Source organism: Callorhinus ursinus, unplaced genomic scaffold (assembly GCF_003265705.2).
Source record: "Callorhinus ursinus isolate GAN/ISIS: 27379988/994484 unplaced genomic scaffold, GSC_fseal_2.0 scaffold10, whole genome shotgun sequence".
NCBI classification, from domain to species: domain Eukaryota; kingdom Metazoa; phylum Chordata; class Mammalia; order Carnivora; family Otariidae; genus Callorhinus; species Callorhinus ursinus.
The window spans coordinates 80,384,289-80,389,786 of NW_027397072.1; the positions used below are offsets into that span (position 1 = coordinate 80,384,289).

Sequence of the window (5,498 nt, forward strand, 5' to 3'; positions counted from 1 at the left end):
TAGCGCACACAGTGGAATACTAATGCAGACAGGACAAAGAAGGTGTGCCTGCGCGTTCCAAGAGTAGAAATCTCCACATATGTTATGTGAAAAAGCCAGTCTTTATGTCTATATATTCTGATCCCCCCATGAATTATACATGTGTGAGTGTGTGTGCATTGACATGAACAGTTATACATAGAGGTGTTTTTTTTTTAATTTATGGAAGGAATCAAGAAAAATTCATGAAAGTTACTTTTTTTATTTTTTTTAATTTTTTATTGTTATGTTAATCACCATATATTACATCATTAGTTTTTGATGTAGTGTTCCATGATTCATTGTTTGTGCATAACACCCAGTGCTCCATGCAGAATGTGCCCCTTTAATACCCATCACCAGGCTAACCCATCCCCCTACCCTCCTCCCCTCTAGAGAAAGTTACCTTTTTGAAGAGAGATGCAAAGAAAGGAAAGAGACTTTCACCTTCTGTTTGTATTTTAATGACTATGTCTGTATTGTCTGAATCTCATGTGTGTATGAATACATACAGGTATGTGTGTGTGTGTGTATGTATGTGTATATATGTATAAATATATATGCTATATATATATACACACTTACTTTTTTTCTTGTACTTTTCTGTATTCTATTAACAATGTAAGCTATTTCTTGTCTTAAAGGTACAAGTTGATTTATAACTAAGTTTTACGTGCCAAACACAACCTACATTCTGTGTATCTGTCTGTACTTGTAAGCTCTTAAAAGGTTGTGTTTGTTCTTAACCACATATGTGGTGCTTTGCACAACTGGCCAGGAAATCAAGTGTTTTGGAGGCAGTGACGGAGCGGAGTAATGGTGATGATGATGGAGAAGAAAACAAGGTTAGTCATGGCTTGGAAGTTGGCTGGAACTTCTTCCTTGGATGATGAAATGCTTTTGCTTATGTACCAGAGAATTATCAGGCAAGACCTTAGACATATCGTAGGCTCCTATTGCATTCTGATACCTGTGGTGGTTTTGTAGGTCCAAGAAAAATGTCCTTGGCAGGAATGAGAAGGTTGAGATCCACTGTCTTACTTTTACTTTTAGAGCCCTCTCTTTAGCCCAGTTTTTAAAAATCCCAGGTCCAGAAGGAAAGCAAGCCCTAAGGTCCTGAACATAAATAAGTCCCTTCTCCCCCGTGTACCTAGAATGGTCCTAGATAGGTACCACTCTTGAGAACACCGAAGAAATAAGCACTCCCCTTATGCTCTGTAGGGCTTAATTCTCTTATAGAACCTGGTTGAAAAGGATGCCCTAGACTCTGCTTCCTCCCCTCAGTGACCCCACCCCACATAATCAAACATCTTCTACTTCTAAGAAGGAGCCAGGACTCGCTGTGCCCCCTGTGACAGGTAACAGCCAGGCCAGACCCTCTGGAGGGTTGCAGTCCCATCCAGAAGGTAAGTACTGCCTGGCACATCCACTCTGGGACCTAGAATCTAGCCTCAGCTGCCCCAAATGGTAGCCATATGGCTATTTGCACTTAAATTTAAGTAAAATTTAAAATTCAGTTCCTGAGTTGAGCAGCACAGATTGGAGAACATTTCCATCATCACAGGGAGTTTTACTGGAGAGCCCAGTGGTTGTCAGATGGGTCCTTGCTCCAGACTCCATCCAGTCCACACAGGGAATACCTGAGGACATCTGAGCACACACCGTGGGATGAGAGCTACACATAGCCTCTTCATGAAATAAAGCAAACAAATAGCTCAACAAGTTTCTGAAGCTCTAATGAGAAACATAAAATACTTTGGAAGACTGAGTAGAAGACAAAGATATCCATTCATTCATTCATTCATTCATTCATTTTTGGAGTTCAGGTGCAAAGGGTCAAGTTAATTATACTCCTCAGCTCATGGAGCATTGCCACCACTGGCCTGGGTGAGGTGCCTCTCTTGTTTATCTTATTAATTCTCTTTTATCGCTTTTCCACACTGCTGTCCTTTGCTCCCTCCTAACCTTCCATGACCATTCTATTTAAAATGTGGGCACTCTCTGGGGCGCCTGGCTAGCTCCATCAGTGGAGCATGCGACTCTTGATCTCGGGGTTGTAAATTCAAGCCCCACATTGGGTGTAGGATTAGGTAAAACGAAAATCTTTTTTTTTAAATGTGTTTGCAAGGGCACCTGGAGGCCAGGCATGTTGTATGTGTTTTGTGTGCACATGTTTAATGACGGTGTTGTTTCTCTCATTCCATTTCTCACTTTTTTCACTCATTGCTCTATGGTATTGACTTGAGACAGGCCAGTGAAGAACAGAACTTCCCTGAGGATGCAAGGATGAGTCTGAGAACAGAAGCAGGTGCCTGAGCTTCACTTCTATGCATGGTTGTCTTCCACCTGGGACCTGGCCTCCTGGGCACACAACACAAGTGCTCATCTGTCTGTGAACACAGGTGGGTTGTTGGGCCTGCGATGACTTAGGTCAGGTTATTGTGTAACTTTTATCACCTCTCCCTTCCCGTTTGGTATTATTGGTCTCTTCATCTTGGTTTTCTTTCTTCCCGAAGAGAATTGCCCAGGACTCCTCATGCCTGTCCCATGCTCTGCTTGTCCCATCCCAGGCTCAGGAACAACTCTCCTAGCCTCTTCTGTGACCCAGGCTTTGAAACTGAGTTACTGAGTTACACAGGTGGCCAAACTCCCTGCTTATGCCACTGACCAGCTCCACTGCAGTCAACTGAATTACTGTTTACCAACATCAGGTGTCCCTAGTTGAGAAATTATACTTTCCTGCTCGACTGAACTCGGGCCCTGCTGTGTGACCTGGCCAGTGAAATGTGATCAAAAGTGGCATATGTTACTTTGGAGCAGAAGCTGTATAAGCCACCATGCTCTTTGCCAGGCACTCCTTTTCTTCTGCTTGGGTCTCAGAGTGAAGATGACATGGTAGAGCCACTGCCAACACATGATGAACATGCCACTTGGGTGAAAAGACCTTTGTTATTATAAGGCACTGAAGTTTAGGGTTGTTTGTTACTGCAGCATATCATTGTCTAGCCTGACTGATACAACCTCCAAACCTGAGTTCTTACCTTCCTAGCCATGCAAGCGCTATTGCTGCTGCTATTCCTAGTAGCTAACATTCACTGAGCACCTGCTATGCCCCTTATATTGGACTAGGCTTTTTACACACATTGTCATGTTCAATGCCAGTTCATGTTTTATGACCACTTCGCAGGTGAGGAAATGAAATATCGGTTTGCCTAAGGAAGTTGCCCAACGTCACAAACATCACAGAACTGGTTTTGGAACATAGATATGACTCTAGAACCCAGGTTCTTAAAACCATGAGGTTATGCTACTCAAATGTCTTCCAAGACTGACAACGTGTCTTTCTTTCACCAGTTTCCAGCAGGACACCTCCCACCATCATCCCAAAGCACCTGATTCACACGTCCCAGCAGCAGCCGTGCCTGGGGTACCAACCACTCCTCTAACTCCACGCTCACACAGCTGCAGGATACTGGGAATCTTCTGGTCTGCCATCCCTGTCCTCTCTGTCATTTCAGCAGCTGGGTCTATCCTCAAGCCCTGTCCTTCACTGGACTTGGTCAACTTCAGCTGGTTTACCCTACTACTGACCAACACCGACCTTCACACGGCCCCATCTTGTTTTTCTCCTCCAGCCCTCCTTCCTCTACCACCCCCTAAATGTGAACAGTTTCCATGTGCTGTTCTGTTCTGAGCCCACCTCTTTTTCTGTGTAGAGTTTCCACCAGAAATTTCACCAGGTCCCATTATTTCAACTATTATTTCCATGTCAACGCCTCCTAAGCCAGCATTCCACCCTGACCTCACTCCTAAGCCCGAGTTTTGCTTTTCTGCCTCCTGGAGTGATCTTTCTAGAGGCATAAGATCAGTATCTCCAAAAAGAAGCTCACATCTTACACCCCACTCATTCTCCTCTCCTGTCATCTTTATTTCTAGTAAGTTTCCTGCATTGTCTCTGCTATTGTTCATTCATTCACCAAACATCTGTTGGGCACACACATTCTATGAGCCCAGGGAGAGGCCCAACTTGGTCCCCTCCCATCCCTCACAGCCTGTCCGCCACCACATCCTGCTGCATCCAGCCCCTGTTTTCAGAATACACCTCCTAATCTTCGATCATTCTGTTCTTTTAAAAGGAATGCTGTGCACATGTACAAACAAAATAATTTCAGCTCCCCCTTTCAAAGCAGAAAATCTGGAGTTAGAAACATGAGTCTCTGCTGAAGAAGGAAATTAACCTTAAATTAAAGGGAAATCATGAGATAAGTCACTTAAACCGAAAAGTGCCTTATTTATTTGGATGCTGTGCTCTAAAGTTTCTTTATCTTACTTTTAAGGAAGCTGCATATACGACCTAGTGAATTACAGAGCTTTTTTAGCCAAGTAAGCAGTTTGAAACAGAGGACTTTAAATCAGATTAAATGCTCTATTCACTATCATGAGTGACAGATTTTCCTCCATTGTATCTTTGCCCCCATTCAATGTCAAGGTGATAAGGACTGTCTTGCTAGCAAATTGTTCTTTATGAGCCCATGTTTACCTGCCTGAATCAATAATCATATTGTTGTAGATGTAAAGATTCATGAGACATGCTTTAGAGAACCATGAAAAGTCATAAAAGATAATTTACTAATTTTGTAGTTATCCTCTCTTCACCTATCCCTGAACTTAAAATAAACCTACTGCATATTTTTTGCTTTTTCTTGCCTAAGGCTAATACCTTTATCTTTTTATTCACCCAAATCTTCAGTATGATTTCCAACATTTGAAACTGCCCCCTTTGCTCTCTTCACTGTGCTTGAGTGCTACTAAAATCTCCTGCTGTTGTCATGGGCCGAACGGTGTCTCCTAAAAAGCTACGTTGAAGCCCTAACTCCCAGTACCTGTGAGTGTGACCTTACTTGGAAGGAGGGTCTTTGCAGTTGTAATCAAGTTAAAATGAGGTCATGCTGGATTAGGATAGGCCTAATCCAGAGACTGGTGTCTTTATGAGGGAAGGGAGTGATCTGGACACAGAGACACCGGGAAGAATGCCAGACGACAGCAGAGGCAGAGACTGGACCGAAGCTTCTACAAACAAAAAAGCTCCAAGGATTGCTGGCAGCCACCAGAAGCTGGAAGAAGCAAGGAAGGATCCTCCGGGAGAGCATCAGAGGGATCATGGCCCTGCTGACACCTTGAACGTGGAGCTTGGGCCTCCAGAACCAGGAGAGAATAGATGTCTGTTGTTTTAAGCCACCCCCGAGTGTGGTCATTATAACAGCTCTGGGAAACTAATACGGTCAGTTGATTAACTAGTAAACTAACCTAACATACAACATGAAAGGTTTCTAGATACTTCAATACACCCTGCCCCAGTTCTCCAAACCACACCTGACTTTCCAGCCTTAGCACAAGACCTGCTGTTTTCCTGACAGTCATCCAAGTTTTCCTGGGATTCTGGACAACCAGGGATTTGTCAGCTTGAATCATTCCCTAGG

At 43.6% G+C, this 5,498-nt stretch overlaps 1 long non-coding RNA gene across 1 annotated transcript; it reads left to right on the plus strand.

Annotated features, from left to right (window-relative positions):
• Positions 1 to 824: 824 nt before the first annotated feature.
• On the plus strand, positions 825 to 2,396 carry LOC141373529 (uncharacterized). Its single transcript, XR_012379600.1, has 3 exons — positions 825 to 863; positions 1,343 to 1,424; positions 2,269 to 2,396. It is a non-coding gene; the product is annotated as an uncharacterized lncRNA (long non-coding RNA).
• The last annotated feature ends 3,102 nt before the right edge of the window (positions 2,397 to 5,498 follow it).